This window comes from Rhinolophus sinicus, linkage group LG06 (assembly GCF_036562045.2).
Source record: "Rhinolophus sinicus isolate RSC01 linkage group LG06, ASM3656204v1, whole genome shotgun sequence".
Classification (NCBI taxonomy): Eukaryota; Metazoa; Chordata; class Mammalia; order Chiroptera; family Rhinolophidae; genus Rhinolophus; species Rhinolophus sinicus.
The window spans coordinates 154422701-154442558 of NC_133756.1; the positions used below are offsets into that span (position 1 = coordinate 154422701).

Here is a 19858-nt window from a genome sequence, read left to right on the forward strand (position 1 = left end):
CCACCCAGTTCTTCATGAAAAACCAGAAATCGGGCTTTTAATGTGAAATCTCTTAATTGTTAAAGTTGGCTTAGATTTGTTTCCAAACATTGTGTGGGTGAACCAAACTCACATGAGCCGAATTCAGCCCGTGTCTCACCAGTGCTCGACCTTTGTTTAGATCCCTAGCGGAGAGGGAAGTTAAAGCTACAGGTTAGGCCCCCTGCAAATGGAAGGTAGTTTGGAAGAGGACCTCAAGGAAGAAAGAAACATTTTCAATTATGCCTGTAGGATTTCCTACCACATCCTCCTGCTGTCTGACACAGGTTCGTCCCTTTGAGCACAGCATGGGTGCTGGGTTTGCGGGGTGTGGGCCAGGCCCTCTGCAGCGGGCTGTGTGTGGACGCGGTCCTGCCTTGTTCAGCATCCCTACCCGGGCCTCCAGGATGTGCGCTCTGGGAGTCAGGCGAGCCTCACACCTGCGTGCATTGCTTAGCCCTTGTGACCTCATACATTTGGTCCAATTACTTTTCTCTTTTCAGAGCCACAAAAAATAAATTTATTATTTTTTAAAAGGAAAAAAAAGATCAAATAATGCATGTACATAGTTGTATAAAATTCAGATTATACAGAAAGATATAAAGAGGGAATATTACTCTTGGCCATTTCCTCTTTTCCCGTCCTAATTATTTTAGCAAGAAGAATGTCTGACTAGCTATGCGACCTCAGAGAAATCTTCTAACTTCTCCAAACCCACGTTTCCTTATATGTTATGGGATAAAAGTAGAACCCCAGCTCATGTGATCATTGCTTTTTTGTTAGTGAGGATTAAGTGAGGTGACCCGAAATCCCCCAAGTCTTGTGCACTTATAAGGGGTGCTCATGGAACTTTCTTTTTTTGGTATGTTTACCATTTCTTTGGCAATCCCCTTTGTAATTATTTCATAGTTTATATTTGATAAACATGCAAGTTTAATTGCATAAGAGAAAATAAAAATATTAAAGATGAGCTGTACTATTTTCATCTTGAAGTTTTGTCCTGCCCTGCTTCCTCCCACATGGGAGCTTAAAATTGCTTTCCATACCCTCCATCCCCCGTACTCCTGAAGACCTCTGAGGAGTGCCTGTCAGTCAAATGGGAGGAAATTTTTCTCTTAATTAGAAAAGGACATCGAATCTTAATTGTATGTTCTTTGGAGCCAGTGATAGAGATGATAGTATAAGAAGTTCTGGACCTTCAAATGTAAAACAGATTAATTTGTAGGAATGTTGGATTTTTATCTGGACACATGTTTTGCTTTTCATGGAACTGGTTGGGCATAAGAGATGGGGGCAGGGATTTGTTAGGATTTTATTTTTGCGTTGGGTTTATGTAGTTGGGATTAGCCTTAGCTGCATATAACAAAAAACCAAAAAGCCTCTGATTAACAGTAATTAAGCAGAGTCTGAAGTGATATAAAGTTTTATTTCTCACATAAAAATAAGTTAGAATTAGCAGTTCAGAGCTCTAAGAGCCCCAGGCTGTCATCTGGGACACAGGCTCCGTCTTCCTGCACGTGGCTTCCATCCTCTAGGTCACCTCACTGTGAAGTCTAGGGTGTTCCTGGAACTCCAGCTGTCATGTCTGGTCTGCATGCTGGCAGAAATAAGAAAGGCACTGGCCAAAAAATAGGCACTTCTCTGCAGAAGCAGCTCTCCATAAGCTCTTTCCTGAAATTTCTAGAGGACTCGTCTGCTTACATTTCACTGGTCCTAACTTAGTCACATGCACATACCTAGCTGCAAAGGAGTTTGGGAAATGCAGCCTTAGTGCGGGGTGCAATATATAACATTAAAAACTGAGGGTCCTGTACTAAGGAGGAAGAAGAGACTGGATGTTACGGAAGTGGGCAGCCAACAGAGTCTTAAGGGACTTTAGTAGACGGTAGACATTTGTAACCTGACCTCCTTCCTACTCTTCTGCTCGCCTCTAACAAAGAATCTCCTGATGGTTCTGTACAGCGGTCGACTGTTAAGAGTCTTGGTGTGCAGAGTCCTAGCCTGAGGTTTCTTCTTATGAACGGTAGAATGAAGATTCAGGGAGCCTGAAGAAGTGGGGGTGCTGAAGGTCAACCCAAATGGGGCAGAAGGTAGATACTGTAGCCCGGGGCCGTGGTGTCAGAAGACCTGGGTCCCCTCTGGTCCTCCTGTGGGACTCAGGCTCTCCTCTCTCTGAGCTTTCCACATCAGTGAGATGGGGAGAGACACCACCTTACTGGGCCCTCCACATGAGCCTGCGGAAGCCCCTAGTAGGCTCTAAAGCATGATGCAGGTAATTAATACTCTGCTTGGCAGGAGGACTTCCAGCAGACATCGTGTGGAAGTGCCCATCACATAGAAGGTGCCGTGGGGTCAAGGAAGACAGAAGAGGTCCAGCCCAAGTCTGGCTCAACATGCTGGAGGGGCTGGTCCGACGCTGGCTGTGCTCCTTACCCACTGTACATCCACGTTTGGCCTGGAGGGAGTGTGGGATTGGAAACGCACCTGACCTTTCTTGTTGGTGTCCTGGTACCTGTCATGGTGTGGTTCTCCTGTCATGGGAGTGTGGTTCCAGGAATTAAAGATGTGTAGTTTTGCTACAGTGTGGCTCCTGAATGTAAGCTGCTAGGCCATTACTTCATCTACTCTGGTGCTGGAACTCAAGGGGACGGGCGTGGGTCTTTCTCTGACAGATGCCTATGCTGGTACGTTTCAAGGGTTAGTATGCTTATGCCCAATTAGAACCCAGCCCCATGTTAGACATGGCGTCCCTGTGACTTTATATAAAGGTTGTCACGAGGATGAGCGCTCAGCTAAGTGCACGGCTCTCGGTCAAGGCTCAGTAAGTGACCGCTGTCGTTGCTGCGTCCAGCTGGCCAGATCAAGCCAGGCGGCAGAGAGTGACTCAGTTCCCCAGCATCTCTTCCTGCCCTCTACCTGGCCTGGTTCCTCCTGGCCTGGTTCCTTTTTTTTTGTGAAGTTCACATCCCTCAGCTCTGGACTTTCATGTGTGATCAGTTTAAAAAACATTATGAAGTGAAATATAGAGGGGAAGGGAGAAAAGAGAAACTGAGAAGTGCAATTTAACTGGCCGCTGAGCAGCTCCAGGAGACTCCTCAGCTGGGCTGCAAGTACTTCTTGAAAACTTTCTTTTCAGTGCAGCCCCAGATGTGATTTTTGTTTTTGACCCTCTCTTTGTTTACCTTGGCCTCTAATTAATTAACCAATTAATGGATTCATTCAGCACACACAATTTGTTCAACAGCTGCTCTATGCCAAACATTCTTATGTACTGGGGGTATTGATGGAACCCAAACAGACCAAGTCTCTTCTGTTGTGGAGCTTATATTTGGTGAGAAGACAGGTAGACTTCAGGGCTGTGAAAAGAAGTGAAATAGGGTGAGGGGATACATTGTGATGGTGGTCAGGGAAAGCTTCTATATGGGGGCGTAGGAAAGGGCAGGTGCAAATGCCCTGAGGTAGGGCTAGTTGACTTGTTTGTGGAATAGCAAGGAGAAAGCGGGCTGAGGACTGGCATGAACTGGGCGGGAGGGGAGATTTTGGACTTTTGAGCTTGAGATGCCTGTTAGACATCGACGAGGCAATGTTGAGCAGACGGTTGGAAACTGGAGCCTGGATTTCAGAGAAGACATTGAGGCTGGCATGCTACATTTGAGAGTCATCAGTTATGTGGAGCCATGGGACTGAATGAGATCGCCATCGTGTTAGATCGGTGGTACCAGCCAGGTGGTGCACGTTTCCTGTCTTGGCAGATGTTCAAGGAATACAAGTGCTTGTCTGCTTTGTTGGCTTTGGATTTGCCTCTGCGCAAAGTGACCAAGGACCAGTTACTGGTGTGGAAATCCCTCAGAATGATAAGACAAGTAGTGGTGGAGAAGAAGATAGGCACTGGTGGGCGAGATCTGGCCTTGGTAGCTGTGTGGTAGGCAGTGCCACTGATGGTGGCCCTGCTGGGGCTGGTCCTCAGATCCAGAGCATTGGACCTGTGCTAGGCAGCTGAGTATTGAATAAATACTTCACTTACTAGAAGGCTTCTCCCCAAGGCAAATTGGCGGCAGGGACTGGGGAGGACTTAGTCTGAACCCCAAGGTGCTAACACTGCTACAGTCACCTAGTGGAGCCCTTCTCACTTGTTTGAAAAGTAACCTATAAACTTGGCCCAAATCTCTCTTTTCCTTTCCTTCAGCCTGTACTGTCCTGGTGCTAAACTTTGGAGTGAACCTTCCCTCTGGTCATCTCCTCGAGACGGCATGTGAGAAGGATGTGCTCTGTTGGGAAGAACTTGCTGTGCAGGCAAAGACTTGAGCTAGAAAAAGCATAAATGGTCCTTCATTTGGTGATTCCCATGAACCAGAGCCTTCTTTTTTTCTTCTTTCTTAAATGAAACTTAAGAAAGGAAGATTCCCAGGCATTGCTTAGAATTTAGGCCCAAATTTTACATCATAAGATTATTTTTCTTGGGTTTCAATTAAAAGCTTAAATAACAGAGTGGATATGAAAGCATAATACAGATATTAGTAGCTGTTGCTATTGTTGCATTAAAGGACACCTCTGTTCCCCAGATACCTATTGATTCATCTTATTTTAATTTGTATAACAAATGGTTAGAATAGTGCCAGGCACATGTATATACATTGTAGAATATGCATTACACATATTACCTCATTTAGTCCTCATAGCAGCCCTAGGAGGTAGGTGGTGTTATTTTGCCCATTTTAATGATGAGGAACTATGCACAGAGGTCACCCAACTAACAAGTGGTACAGCTAGGACTTGAACCGGAGGAGCATGGCTCCAGGGTCTAGGCTCTTCAATATTACACTTCAAGGCCTGTTGGTTTTTCCACAGATCTTTACTTGAGAATAATGACGACAGCCATACCAACAATTGTTGCTCCTTATATGCCAAGTACTTTGTCGTGCATTTCAGATGCATGAGTGAGAATCCAACCCTGTGTGGTATTCAAAGCCCATTTTTCAAAGGAGGAAGTGAAGCAGTTAAGTAACTGCTGGAAGTCCGAGGCTAAGGAGTGGAGCCACGATTGAAACCCTGGTCTGTCTGGCTTCCCCATCCTGCTGTTTTCTCAGCATAGGGGCCTCCTGCAAGGCCGGAACACTCTTCTTCCCTGGTGATTCCTGGCACCTGGTTACCTCCTTTCAGACTCACTTTGTGACCCATGGCACCAGTTGGGCCACAGGATGGGACAATGACCCATGTTTTCCCAGGCCTGACTGAGGCCACGTCAGCCACTCCACGGAGGCCAGCGAAGTTGGATCTTGGCTTTGAAAGCTGCTAGCTTCCACAACCCGCACTCCATTTTGTTAAGCCTAGGGTTTTCCTAAAGCGTCACAGGTCCCCTTTTCCTGTGTGAAGAGATTAGGCCAGTGCACACACACGGCCATGTGTGAGCGGCTCGTTTCCGGTCAGCATCGGGCCGAGCAGTCTCCAGTGAAGTGCCTGGGCCTGGAGAACCCTCGGGAAGGGTGGGGACCATCTGTGCTGTCCTGTAAAGGAAATTGTGGTTTCTTTCTTTCCTTTTTTTCCTCTTTTCTTTTTTAGTTTATGGGAAAGGGAGACTTGTGTCTCAATTGAGTCTTTGTGGCGTTGTGTTACAGAGAGTCACAGAAAATGTTCTATGTAAATGACTATGTGCCCTGATTAGAGCCTCAATAGGCGCCATTGTGTCATATTGCTATTATTGGCGGTGGCAGGATACTAAATGATATTCTCATCAGGCTGAAAAAGTTCAGTGTTAGCAGTGAAACTCGGGGTTAATTATACTGCTCTGAATTAGAGCATAGAATTAAGTTGTAGGGAGAGCTGGGCTCTGGCTTGCTCCCCCTCTGTCTCTTCAGGGTTGTGGATGAGGGTTTGATCAGAGTATTGTTTAACCCATGTTCTAAATTTGTACGTGCTGGCATTTTGCTTTGCATGAGTTACTACCCCTTTTGGGGTTGGGAAACACAGGACCAATTTATAGGATAGTCGGAGAGGGGGAGAGAGGGTCTACTTAATAGTGCATTCTTCTTCGTCAGTAGCTGGGGGGGAAAATAGCATGAAGATTGAAGTCTTGGTGCAGGGAGGGGCCGGGAAGCGGGATGCCGGACTCTAGAGAAGCTTCTTTAATTTAGCCCTTGTCTCTCCTGCCTTTGAATTATCGGCTGCTCTGATCCTGACTCACCTTTTGAAGAAATGACACACTGACCTACATCTCAGCTGAAACAGATAGAAGAATCTCTCTCTGTTCTGCTCCTTCTTGGCATTCCTGACACAGCGTCCAAGGGAATCTGTCTGAGGGCTGAGGCAGGCCCTCTTGGGTTTCATGCCACTGACTGCGCTGCCTTGTTTTAATGGAAGAGCTTAGCTCTTTTTGAGCCATTTCTGATTGTATACTTCCTGCATTCCTTTCGCTCATTCTTTTGGCTGTAAATTTTATGTCACCCGTATCGGGTCTAAAGCCACATTCCCCCCTTCTTTGGGCTGTGGGTATAATTATGATAAAAAACATCTTTGAAAAGTGATTTTTAGTGGTGGCCTCATAGGTTATCATATAGATGTGTCATTACTTATTTAACCATTTCACCATTTTTGGACGTTTGGGTTGAATTTTTTTGTTGTTATTATATGTCACATTATATTGGCAATTAGGCTAAGACAGGTTCTTAGAAATGACTTTACTGAAAGTGTGAACTTAAAAGTAGAGGAAGGATTTAAACCCAGATCTCTCTGCCTTGAGATCTACTGTCCCGTCTACTGTCACTGGTTCTCCTGTCCTTCACCTGTCAGAGCTCTAGAGTTCTAGAAAAACCAGCCACATACTGCTCTCCATGAGGGAAGGGCTGCTTACCTGGGGGGTCTCTGGAATTGTTTTTTCTTTGTCTTCTGTTTTAAATTTGACGATGGTGAACCATCCTTGGAGCCGCCCTGGTGAGCCCTCTCCTTGACTGGGAATGAGCACAGGTGGTCATACACAGCCCATGCAAGTATCACATGGAAAAGAACAGCACATTGTCAACAAAATTGCATTTGAAAGAATAAGATACAGTTTGGAGATCATACTGAATGTGCTAATTTAATCTGCCTACTTCAGACCTCTTTGCAGGTGCCTCAAATTTGTATTCGGAAACATGTTATCAGCTGGGGTCAGTATATAGGAGTGTATTTTCTACATTTATAATATACAACATAGACTTTCTGAAGCAGAGGCCTGATCAGCACAGTAGTCTTCCAAACTGTGCGTTCTCTCAGAACCGGGAGAGAATGGGTGGGTGGCGGCGGGGGAGGGCTCTTTGGTCAAACAAGCTGGGGAAAAATCTTCCTTCTAAGGACATTCCCAAAGCCCTTAAAGCTCCTGAAAGCTCAGACACACGCTGGGGTCAGGAAGCCTGTATAATTCTGTGGAAGCCAGTTTGTTCCACAGGACACCTGTTGGTAGCCTGTGGAAGAAGCAGCATGTGGCCGACACTGCCCTAAGTCTAGATTCCTACCTTTCAAGCCCTGCGGGAGGGCCTCCATACCTGCTGTCCCCTTTCCATTTCCTGCTGTTTCTGGCCCCTGTGAGTCTGCGGTTACCATTGTCTCTACCTGGAGTGCTCGTCCCCTTATCTCCACATGGCTAAGCCCAACCCCTTTTGCAAGGCTCAGTCGGATCCTTTTTCTTTGCTTTATCTTTATACATAACTCTGTACAATCGGCCCCTTGGCCTCCTGTACCCTTACAGCTGCTCTCTGAACTTGCCGTATGGCACGGTTTCCTATCTGGTATTAAAATCGTTTGTGTACGTGTCTTTCTGGTTGATTCATCTCCTTGAAGACAAGATGGGTCGTCCTATCATGGTTGCAGTACGGGCTGTTTTCTTTGGAGACAAACTGCAGGTCGGTGTTGCTTCTTACAGAAGTTTCCAGGTAGCCCAGGATTTGCGATGCAACAAAGCATCAAGAACTCTATTACGACCCCTCCCCCCAAGATGCTGTGTGCTGGTGTGTGCACGAGTGTGCACGCCTAGTTTCATCAAGGAGATGAAACATTTACAGGGAATAAAAGACATTCTTTCCCCAGAGTCAAAATTTGGATAGTCTCCTTATGTACACAACTTTGACAGTGGTTCCATATGTTTTGTTCATCTTTACTTTTTTGCGCCCTCCACAAATTTAGTTTCCCTACTGCTCCCACCAACAGGAGAGAAGTTTCCAAAATGCAGATCTGATCATGTCATTGTACTGCTAAAAACCCTTCTTTGGCCCCCTGGCAACCTCGGGGTGATGGGCCCGTTGGCAGTTCTCACCAGGTTCGTATCTTCTGTCCTTCACCTACGTCGGCTCCAGCCACGGCAAACTCCATGTTCCTGCAGTTGGGTGCTTTTCTCTCACTTCTCAGGCCTTCCTGGCTGGCTGCACCCTCTGTGCAGGTCACTCTTCTCTGACACCTGGCTGATCCCTGTTGGCTGCTTTCTGGAAATCTGTGCCCAGTCAAATCCATCACAGGTCCCTTCTGCTGAGTGTCACTCAGCTCAATGTGCTCTGTTCTGTTTCTCTGTTTCTCCCTCGACTAGACCATTCACATCTTGCTGTCTTTGTCTCTGTGTCTCCTCTCTGTGTCTCCCAACTCAGTGCTGGCACACAGGAGGAGCTCAGGGACTATTGAATGAAGGGTTAGTCACGTGGGTTTATTTCCTGTGAACATGCAGGGAGGTAGAAAACCTGAGCATTTCTTGTTCCTTGAGCATTCCCAGGTTTGCATAACAGTGACAATGCATACTACCACTTATCAAATACCTACTATGTGCATTCTGTGTGCTTTACATAGTTTATTGTTGTCCTCATAGGATTCCCATGTACACAGTGTTATTACTAACGCCCTCACAAAAAGGAAGAGCCTGGGGCGCTGTTTCTCAGGTCAGGGGTGCTGTTTCTCAGGTCTCGGGCTCTGTTTCTCAGGTGAGAAGTCTTTGCTCCAGAATAAACCGGGGCTTCTGAGCATTTCAAGTTACTTTCTGGATTTAAAGCTGAAAGGCAGCACCACTGAGACTCAGGGAAATATTATGACAATATTTCAAATAGAATTTTAGGTGGTTGGGCCCTGATTGGTTGCCAGTTGCCAAATTCCTGAGTCGAGGCGAGGGGAGGGGAGAGAGAGGGAAGAGGGGAGGGGAGGGGAGGAGAAGAGAAGAGAAGAGAGGAGAAGAAAGCATTTTCCTTCTCAAGTAGTTTATATTTATGTGAAGGCCAAGTTGGACTTGTTTACTGAATCAATAAAGATACCATCTATCTCTTTGAATAATTCAGAATCTACTATCGCTGTTAGACTGCGTTCACCTTTTGTGAGAAGCACAGGGCTGCCTAGGGGCATTGCAGAGAGGCGGAGTTATGTATAAGGGGTCTCTTCAGTGTCTTCTTGGTCATATGAATTTTATTTGCCCAGTAGGACATGACCGAGGCTCTGAATAGTCAAAGAAAACATCTCTCTTATGTTTTCCCCATGAATAGAACACTCTGTGTCCTGAATTGTTGCTCCACTGGGGCCAGCACGTGGTATATTTTCTTAATGTTTGAACCAATAGGCTTTTTCATTGTGGGGCAATCCAGGTAAAGATTTTCTGGTGCTCCTGTGTGGCCAAAAAAGCATGTCTTTTCCCTTTCTCTTTTCCTTCTGTCCCTGAGGTTGAGAAAGTATGTGTTGAATTACATGATTCATCTTAGCACATGTACTAGAAATTAATGTTCTGCTAATGATCGGAAATTTCTTCCTGTCCCCCTTTCTCCCAAGTCTAAACAGTGCTGTGGGCTGGAAGCAGGGGGGGGGGGTTCAGAATCAGAGGACAGCAGTTCAGAACACTACAGACGTTTATAAGAACAAATCTATGGCCCTGGGCTCTGACTGTCTTGTGTCTGTTGGGTGTGTGTGGGGTGTGGGGGAGAAAGACAGAGAAGAAGATTGATCGATTGAGTAGGAGAAGCCTGCTGCATAGAGTGGAACAGGGCTTCCTGAAACATGGGACCCAAAGAGACATCATACAGAACTGATTTTTTCCAGTATTTCCTTTGAATCAGGTTCAAGGTCTGATAAAAGGATTTCTTATTATTTGTAAATCTGTCCATATGAAAAGTCTTATAAAAATGCAGCTGGTAGACTGCCTTATGAAAGAGAATGAACCCCTTCAGAGTGGGCATTGATCTGGGAGGTCTTCTGGAACTTGGTGTGAGTGCAGACTGTGGTCTTCACAGCCTTTGATCAGCTCCCTTTTGTGTGGAACCTTCTCTTCTAGCCCAATGAATTCATAAATAGGGTCAAGTTTGGTCTGAGGTATTTTTCTTTTCCAGAAGAACAGAACCACTCCCCTCAGACCAGGAAGACTTAGGTAGAGCCCCGGAGAGATCACCTCTTGGCTAGAGGACTGTGGGAGCCGAAGATCGACGAGTGAGTGCAAGAAAAGAAGCAGTTTCTTGTCTCTAGAAAAAGTTCAGTGCTCAGTTGACTAAAACAAGTGCCACCTGTATGACCTTGTGAAGGGTCAAAGCAGAATAGGGAAGGAAATGGTTGAATAATTCTTGTTTATTTTTCCTCTCTTGAGTTTTTTCCCTCACAATCTCCCCCACCCCCCACTAAGAGAGAGATTTCATAATTGGCAAGGGCCGTGAAGTGGACCTGGGGATCCGTGGGGGTGGGAGCTCATCTCAAGGTGACTTAAGCTGTCCTCACGGAGTGTTCCTCGCCAGCACCTCGCTTAATTGCTTAATTAACCATCCTACCGTGTTTCCCCGAAAATAAGACCAGGTCTTATATTAATTTTTGCTCCATTAGGGCTTATTTTCAGGGAATGTCTTGTTTTTTTCATGTACAACAATCTACATTTATTCAATTACAGTCATGTCATCTTCTTCTGGAACATCGTCATAACGTATTAAATGCATCCGTCTGGCTGACGATCTTAACTGGGGCTTATTTTCAGGGTAGGTCTTATTTTTGGGGAAACACGGTATGGGTTGAGGAAGTGGAGGCTTAGAGAGGGTGTATACTCAGTATCTCACAGCTAATGAGTGGCTTTGATCCATGCTGGTGGGCAGGTGGGAGAAACCTTTGACATATTCAGAAGGGCCATAGTGCAGCCCCTCTCCCCTCCCTGAAGCTTACCCCTTCCCCATTGCCTTAATGCTCTGGAAAGTTCCAGAACTAGGAGATCAGTTTGCTCAGAGGGCTCCCCAGGGCTGGGTTTCTGTTCTACGGGGGGCACTGGTCAGGTGGGAAAGGCAGAATCTGGGGCCGTGGGAGGCATGGGCCTCGGCCCACCCAGCCTCCTCTGGGATGGAGAGGTCCACGCTTGTGCTTTTCACTTGTGTTTATTTTGAGGCATATATGCTTCTTGCTTGGGTGAGGTTGAACTGGTTCCTTGCCCAGCTGGACAGAGGGTTGACTTCCTCAGTAGGTCCCACCTGGGGGGTGGGAGATGCGATCTCTGGTGAGGGCTGCTGTGTAGTTGGGCAGATTCACAGCTGCTCTGAGGTCAGGCCTGACTGCTGGTGGGGGCCTAAGAGGCATTGGCTCAGCAAGGACCAGCCTGGGGCTGGGATGGTTGCATGTGATTTTCAGCATGACTCTAAGCGATCTCCAGAGTTGGTGGGCTTGGCTAGTGACTTTGGACAAAGGAATGACTCATTTGCATAACGCTTTTATAAGCACCAAGTGGATTTCAGTTCTCAGAAGGTGTCAGGTCAGTCAGTCAGGTCAGGTAGTCTCTTCCTCATTTCAAACGAGAGAACACGGAGACCTGTGTAAGATCAGAAGGTAGTTGGGACTCAGCTACTCTCCCCACTCTGGTAGTACTTCCAGGACCCTGTTAAAACCAGGGTAAGGACACCGGCCAAATCAGTCCTTTGGTGACCACAGCTACAGGGAAGGGAAGAGCCAGCCGGACGTAGCAGTGACCAAAAACAGAATAGATACTTTGGGGGTGGGTCGTTTCTCTGCAGTGTCCCTAGTCCCTAACATGGCCTAACATAATGGGTTCTCAGTGGCTGAGAACATGGAGGCATTTCTTAGGTGTGGGTGATGATCTTGGTCAACACTATCCAGAATTTTCCCTTTCCTTTTGTGATCCCCTCTTCTTTCCTCCCTGCATAACACTTCTTACCCCGAGAGTGGGGAGGTGTCTGAGCAGCACCCTTGAGATACCCATCCAACTTTTCTTTTTCCCCACCAATTACAGGATTTGGGATTGTCTGTTAGGAGAAAGAGATAATTTACAGGTTCAGTACATGAACTTAAGATCTGGATATTGTAGGTTACTTCTGATGCAGATAGACCCCCTTTCATCTGGAAGAGTGTTCTTATAACCTCTTTATTTTGACATTTTGGGGGAGTGAGTCCCTGAGAGGTTTCGGGAGCTGCCTGGGGCCTCCCGGTGAGCAGCAGTCGCGTGGGGCATGAAGCTGGACCTGTACCTTCATTGCAGGGTTTTCTCTGCACTATTCGCTTTTGCCCCATGGGTGGCCTTGGACCTCTTGAGATTGAAGTCTCAGATTTGTGCCACGTGGAGCTGAGTGGGAGAACCTTTGGTGCAAATGATAGTGGGAGTGAGTGTCTCCATCCACGTTAACACTTGGGACTGTTTGCTCTCCAAGCTTCTTAACAGCTCTCAGGTAGGATCTCCAGGACTTTTCTTTGGAGAGTTTGGTTTTCTTCTCTTCCCTCTGCCTCCTTTGTCTCTGCCTACTTTGTGTTTTGAACTCCTCCTGTCTGCCGGGGGGGGAAACATGTGGAGGGAAACCCGGTGAAGTGTTTGAATGTGGAGCCAGCTTCTCAGACCTTCTGTGGGTCTGAGTGGTAGTTGTGGTCCAGGTTGCATGGCCATGTGGTCTGAGTTCTGTAGGCCACACCCTGCCCTGCCAACCCCCAGGGGCGGGGGGCTGGCCACCTGGTACTTACAAGCCCGGTTCTACATGTGTGCCTGTGAATGGAGGAGAAAATGAAAATGCCACCTGATATGTGCATATAGTAGGTGACCGTTTTAAAGCCTAGTTCCGTCTGCGATCTCATTTGAGCTGAACGAGGGGTGGATTGTGACTTAATAGGCACCTTATGTGGAGGCCCTGCACAGGGCACCTTCTCATAAGCTCATTTCATCTTCACGATCATGCAGGGGGATAATGTCTCTATCTTATACAGACGGTGGAAATGGAGACCTAAAGCCTTTGCTCACGGTTACTTTCATTTAGCTCTTCATTCTACAAGTAGCTTTTTTTTTTTTTTTTTTACTTTTATTGGGGAATATTGGGGAACAGTGTGTTTCTCCAGGGCCCATCAGTTCCAAGTCATTGTCCTTCAATCTAGTTGTGGAGGGCACAGCTCAGCTCCAAGTCCAGTTGCCGTTTTCAATCTTTAGTTGCAGAGGGTGCAGCCCACCATCCCATGCGGGAATTGAACTGGCAACCTTGTGGTTGAGAGCTCCCACTCTAACCAACTGAGCCATCTGGCCGCCCCGCTGGCAGCTCAGCGGCAGCTCAGCGGCAGCTCAGCGGCAGCTCAGCGGCAGCTCAGCGGCAGCTCAGCGGCAGCTCGTTGTCTTCAATCTACCCTGTTTCCCTGAAAATAAGACCTAGCCGGACATTCAGCTCTAATGCCTCTTTTGGAGCAAAAATTAATATAAGACCCGGTATTATATTATATAATGATTGTGCGGCTAGGTCTTATTTTTGGGGAAACACGGTAGTTATGGAGGGTACAGCTCACTGGCCCATGTGGGAATCGAACCGGCAACCCTGTTGTTCAGAGCTTGTGCTGTAACCAACTGAGCCATCTGGCCACCCCTCAACAAGTAGTTTTTGAGCACCTGCTGTGTGCTGGGTCCCATCCTGAACTCTGCCTTGAATAAGTGGCCTTGAATAAGCAGACCCCCTGTTTTCATAGAGCTGAGAGTCTGGGGCTGGGGACCCCTTGTTAAGGTGTCTGTGGTGGGAAGTGGTGAGCCAGGAATTGAGGGCTGGGGGAGAGCGTTAGGGTTTAGTCCATTTTACTCAAATGCCTCATACTATATATACCTTGTTACCAACCTTCTCCCTCTGTGTGCTCCCCCTCCCCCAATGTGGATTATTAGCACAGTTTACATATGTGCAAACCTAGGCTCAGAGAGGCAGGGTAACTTGTCCAAGGTTGCACAGTAGATGAGCTGGAATTTGAACAGACTCTAGGTTAACTTCTATCACCCTATGCTGGCTGCCTGTGAATAACGTGTTTTCATAAAAATAAAAAAAGGGAAGCATTTGGTAGAAGAATGATCTGTCAGTCTGTTAAAATTTGGTGAACTCTCTAACAATTTAAAAAATTTAAAGTTGCTAATAAGGTGAAGCCATGTGTCTCATCTTGTAACCTGGACTCAGGAACATGGGTGTCTGAAAACAGGGGCTTGGCACGATGTCTCCCCATTGTGTTCCCGTTAGGATTGGGGTAGAAGGCTCTTAAAATAAAGCCCTCACATTTGTTGCCAACATTAACCCATATTCATTTTTAAATGCTGCTCAGACTTTTAGAAAACAGAAGTGTGGAAATTCCAAGTGAAGCCACTGATGAACTCCCACCACACGTGAGCGTGATTGTGACATGGGATTGGGGAGGGTGACGTGGCCTTGGGACAGATGCCTTGGTAGTTCTCTTTAAAAACAGAAGTTTCGCTGCACATGCAGTCTGCACCCCTTTGGGGGCTTTTGTGGGGCTCTGAACCTCCCTCGTTGATTCTGACTAACTTTATTTGGTTGTGGTCATTAATGTTTTTCTTGAGAGATGCCTTGCAGTGAGTGGGCCTGTCTGAGAGGCCCCTGAACACTGTCTTCTCAGTTGTGGTTGTCACATTAATTCTAGGACAAATTGTGGCTTGGTCTGCTGTCTTTCCTTTGGGGTCTGTATAAGAACTCTGACTAGTGCTTTTCTCTGATAGTGTCTGCCCTATGCCAAATGCTGGCCCGGAAGTGGTCTGGCCCCTGGGCCCCCCTCCTCCCTGCCTTTGCTCGGTATGTCATTGCCCCCTCCCCCCCAGGACATCTTGAGGGTACAGGTGGCCCCAAGAAACTCTGCTTGGGTGTTGGTGTCTCTTCTCAGAGAATCCTGACCTGCTCCAGATCTCAGCTTCCCACGTGGCCCTGCCCCACGCTTCCTCAGGCCAGCTGCTCCACAGGTTATGGCAGTGACGGCTGGGAGGGTCCAGCTGTCTCACTGTGCTGGTTAGTCTCTTGTGTGTTTTGTGTTTGCATTAGTGCAAGACACTGGAGCGCTCTGAACCCTTTATGTACATAACCGCACATGGTTTTCACCCACACCTTGGGAGGCAGGCATTTTTATTGTTCCCACTTTAGAGCTGAAGAAATAGAGGCTTGGATAGAGTAAATCACTAGACTAGACTCACTAGAATCACTAGACTAGAATCACTAGACTAGTAAATCTAGACTCACGCAGCTGACAATGGAGGACTGGGCCTCTCCAGAGGAGCACAGTTCTGCTTTGGAATCAGCCTTCACTTACAGTCCTGAGGTGGGAGTTTTGTTTGAAGGCTCCCTCAGCGTTCTCCTCTTCAGCTTTCCAGTTACGGTGGCTATGGGAGCTGTCTTGTGCATTTAGGTTGTGGCAGCCCCTCTGACTTCTACCCGCTAGATTGCAGCAGCACACCTACCCCCTCTTGCCCAGTTGTGACCGCCAGAAATGTCTCTGGACGTTGCCAAGTGTCCCCTGAGGGGACAAAATTACAGCTAACTGAGAACCGCTAAGTTATGGCAACCATGTCAAACTCCAAACCAGGACGTACAGTGTATGGAGGCGGAGAGAGGTCGACCATTTAAAATTGGGACTGTTTTAGAAAACCTGAAACTGCTGCTTTAACTACATTACAGCCCCTGTGTGGGAAGACAGACAGACAATGGGCTTTATGTGGGCATAACCTTTCACGATGAAATTTAAATCACACTGTGCTTCTTGGAGGCCCCATTACGGAGCCCCCTTAAAATATTTTGTCTTCATGCACTGGAAACTTGTGGGGAAAAATTTAGTCTTAGATTTATTGAAGTGTTGTGGTTAAAAGCACTTTATGTTGAAAAGAACCAGGTGAAAATGAGAAGGGCCTCCTTTGAGCCTCCTGACATGTGGAGAATAAGGAGTAGAACATTCCTGCGTTTTCTGTAATGCCCCTCCCCTGGTGAACCCGCTTTACAGGTTTCATAGCCTTTCCCGTCACGTGGTTTCAGAAATGCTTTCAGAAATGCATGTTTTGTGGTGTGTGTACACAAACCCAAATACATTGCTGGTAAACGTGTCATGTTGTGACAGATGTGACTTCTTTTCCTCAATGTACGGTTCCTGTTTGTTCATACGTTCATATCTCAGAGTGCGGAAGTGCTTACTATGTGCGAGGCTGTATTGGAACCTCTGAGCATTTATTTGGAGAGTTAAACATTAGAGCACGTCACGTGCCAAGATGCCTTGTAGTGAGAAAATCCAATTTTTTAAAAACCTCAAATAGAGCAGTAAAATTGGGGAACTTTTTTTTCTTTCCTAGATGATACAATCAGATTATAACTTCATTTCTTGGATACGGTGAAACAGAGCTCCCTCCTGTTATGTCGTAAACAGGGTTCAGTTTGCAAAGTCCCTTTACACGAATGTTTTCAGCAACATGTGTAAGCTGAGGTGTGGTGTGCCGCTTTCCATAGGCATCGCTGGGGGGATGTACTAGTGGTGTTATGTTCAGTACATCTCATGAGCATGCCTGGTTTTCAGGAAGTGGTGTACTTGTCAGTCTTGGTAACTCAACAGCAGTTTTGCAAAAGTGCCTGGGGAACGTTTCTGTCTCCTTGACGTAGTAACAGAGCTCCTTCAGGGGTGACACTAGTGAATTGATAACGTCTTTTTATTCCATAGTATCTATTTCTATTCCTAGGACTTAACTCCCTCCCCCAATAATAAAAGTAATAATAATAGCTACCATTCAGAGTCATCTCTGTTATTATTAGTAGTGTTTTTAGCTGGGAGAAGTTAAACACCCAGCCCAGGGTCACAAAGCAGGTGAGTGTAGAGCTGGGATTCCAACCTGCGCTCACCACCAGGCTGTCCCACCTCTGATGGTCATTGTAGATAGAAAACAGGGAAACGAAGGGAAGTATAAAGAAGAAATGAAAATTCCTTAGTCTATCTAGAGATCAACATTGTTAACGTTTTACTATATTTCCTTATGACTTTCTCCCCCAGAATACGTGTTATAAAACTAATCATATTGCACATAGAATTTTTGTGTCTTGTCTGTCTTACTTAGTGTCTTATTGTGAGGACAGTCTCATGTTGGTAATTGTTCTTTTAAAGCACCACTTGTTACCTGCATAATATTCCAGTGTCCACTGTAACATATTTGATTGTTCTACTGTTGATCATTTAGTTGTTTCTGATTTTCAGTATCATAAAGGGCTGTCACTGCAGTACTGTTTTTATGCTTGGGACGTTTGTGTGGGAGCATGTGTGTGTGTGCATGTGACTGTATGCGAGTGTGTGCACACTGACTCAGCATCAAGGTTATGTGATGGGCCATTGGGATTCAGGCTCGAGCTGGAAGATTCTTACATTTGACTTCCAGGCCAACCAAGCTGCTTGTGGTCTTTCTCTTTTCTCTCTTCCTTCCTTCCTTCCTTCCTTCCTTCCTTCCTTCCTTCCTTCCTTCCTCCCTCCCTCCCTCCCTCCCTCCCTCCCTCCCTCTTTCTCTCTCTCTCTCTCTCTCCTTCCCCTTCCCTTCCCTTCCCCCCTCCTCCCTCTGTTCTCTCCCTCCCCTCCGCCTTCCCCTCCCTCCCTTTAGAGGAAGTCACTTGATCATATTTTCCCCTCTCCCGTGGCTTGAGGTAAATGGTGTTTCTGGTGACTGTGTTTATCTGTAAATGTGGAAGAGCCTGTTCCTGGTTTTTAGAGAGGTGTTCCAGGTCACTGTGAGGTGGCTGTCATTTGGATGGCCAGAATCATGAGGCCAGCAACAACTAAGAGCAGTGAGCCCTGGCTGAGCCACCACTGACCTAGCTGCTTTGCATAACTAGTCTCACGTACTCTTCATGTCAGCCCTGTGAGGGAGATGCAGGATCATTCCTGTCTTCTGAAGGGGGCCACCAGGCGTGTGCCCGGCTGGGACTTAAGGGCAGGCCCCTCTGCCAGTTTGCACCTCTCCTGCCTCACGGTCCTGGGCCCCACCCTTGGTATGCTATGTGGTTCACAACTGGGGGCGATTTGGCGTCCCCCCTACTCCCCATGGGACAGTTGGCAATATCAGGAGACATTTTTGATGCCATGACTGAGGGGCAGATGAAAGGGTGCTATTGGCATTTAATACATAGAGGCCAGGGATGCTGATAAGAACCCCACAGCGCAAAGGACAGCCCCCGACAACAGTGGATTCTCCTGCCCCAGGTACCAGCAGTGCAGACATTGAGGAGCCCTGCTGCAGGTGGAGATGGTGAGGAAACACAGGCTTTGGGGAGGTAGCTGGGAGGAAGTGGAAGAAAGTGGGCTTGGGAGAGAGACCTTTTCCTAGTTTTATCATCTTGGACAAATTACATGATCTTTTTGAGGCTCAGCCTCCTCATCTGAAAATGGAGAAATGATTCTTCTCTGGCATTTCCAGCATGGGTTCAGGAGTCAGCCTTCCTGGGGTTGAATCCTAGTTTCCTCCCTGACTTTGAGCAAGTTACCTTAACTTTGGCAAGCCTCAGTTTTCCCACTGTTAAAGAGGCAGCTGATAGTCACATCAGAATGTGGTAATGAGAGTGACATGTCTGCCATCCAAGCTGAGATGCAGTGAGCGCTTGGTGAGCTGATAGCAACAGTGATGAGGCTGGTACTTAGCGAAGTGCCTGCTTCTTGAAGGCAGGGTTCTGGCCTGTGCTCTCTCCTTAGGGTCTAGGATTGCCTTAGGTTTGCCCCTGGATCCTATCAGGGCAGGCCTGAGTTTAGAAAGACATGAGATAACAAGGCTGGAGTGACACTTGGCTGAATGATTATTCTTTGTTTATGACGCAGTGGAGTCATGATTCTACTGTGAGTATGTCCTGGGAGCAGAGGCAGACGATTTTCAGGTTCTTGAAATGTGGCAGTATGGTTCCCTTGGGGCAGGCACTTGCCTCTCTCTCATAAATCATAATCTTTTCCCTGTCAGGACTTCAGGAGCTGCTGACATCTTTGGAGCCTATGGGTGGCCTCACTCCCCCCTGGCTCCAGCCTCAAATGGATGTGCTCACTATTCCAGCCCTTGGGACAGTGCCAGAGCTGTGCTCATGAGGCCCCCCCAGGTACCTCCGTCCTGCATGGCACAGGCTTGTGCCCTCCCAGTGGGGGAGGTGCCTCGGAGGCCAGACCAGGCTGGAGATCTGCTGTGTCTGCGTTTCTTTATTGAGACTTCTGGGGGTGGGGATATGACTGAATCATTGGGGAGCACAGATCTTAAAGGGTGGGATGGGGCGGCCGGTTAGCTCAGTTGGTTAGAGCGCGGTGCTCTTAACAGCAAGGTTGGCGGTTCGATCCCCACACGGGCTTCTGTGAGCTGCGCCCTCCACCAGAAGATTGAAACAACTACTTGACTTGGTGCTGATGGGACCTGGAAAAACACACTTAAATAAATAAAAGTTTTAAAGGGTGGGACAAATGGACTCGGCCCTGAGGAGAGCCTGGTGGAGTATCGTGCATGCTCGCCCAGAAGGGCTGGTGTCACATTCCTGTCATCTGTGAAATGGCCTTCATGTGTATGGCACCCTTCCACCCGCCCAACAGGGAAGTGGCACCAAAATCTTACAGTGTAGTCAAGACTTGGCAGAGTTGTAGAAACGAGTGGCGGCTG

The 19858-nt window shown here is 47.2% G+C and overlaps 1 protein-coding gene and 1 long non-coding RNA gene across 2 annotated transcripts in view; one reads left to right on the forward strand and one right to left on the reverse strand.

The window, feature by feature from the left end:
• The window catches only part of PTPRJ (protein tyrosine phosphatase receptor type J), a 154914-nt gene that overhangs the window by 38226 nt on the left and 96830 nt on the right, over window positions 1–19858 (forward strand). The gene's annotated exons all lie outside the window — the stretch shown is intronic.
• Window positions 5431–8610, reverse strand: LOC109453675 (uncharacterized). Its single transcript, XR_002138360.2, has 3 exons — window positions 8303–8610; window positions 6866–6962; window positions 5431–5522 (listed from the first exon to the last, which is right to left on the reverse strand). It is a non-coding gene; the product is annotated as an uncharacterized LOC109453675 (long non-coding RNA).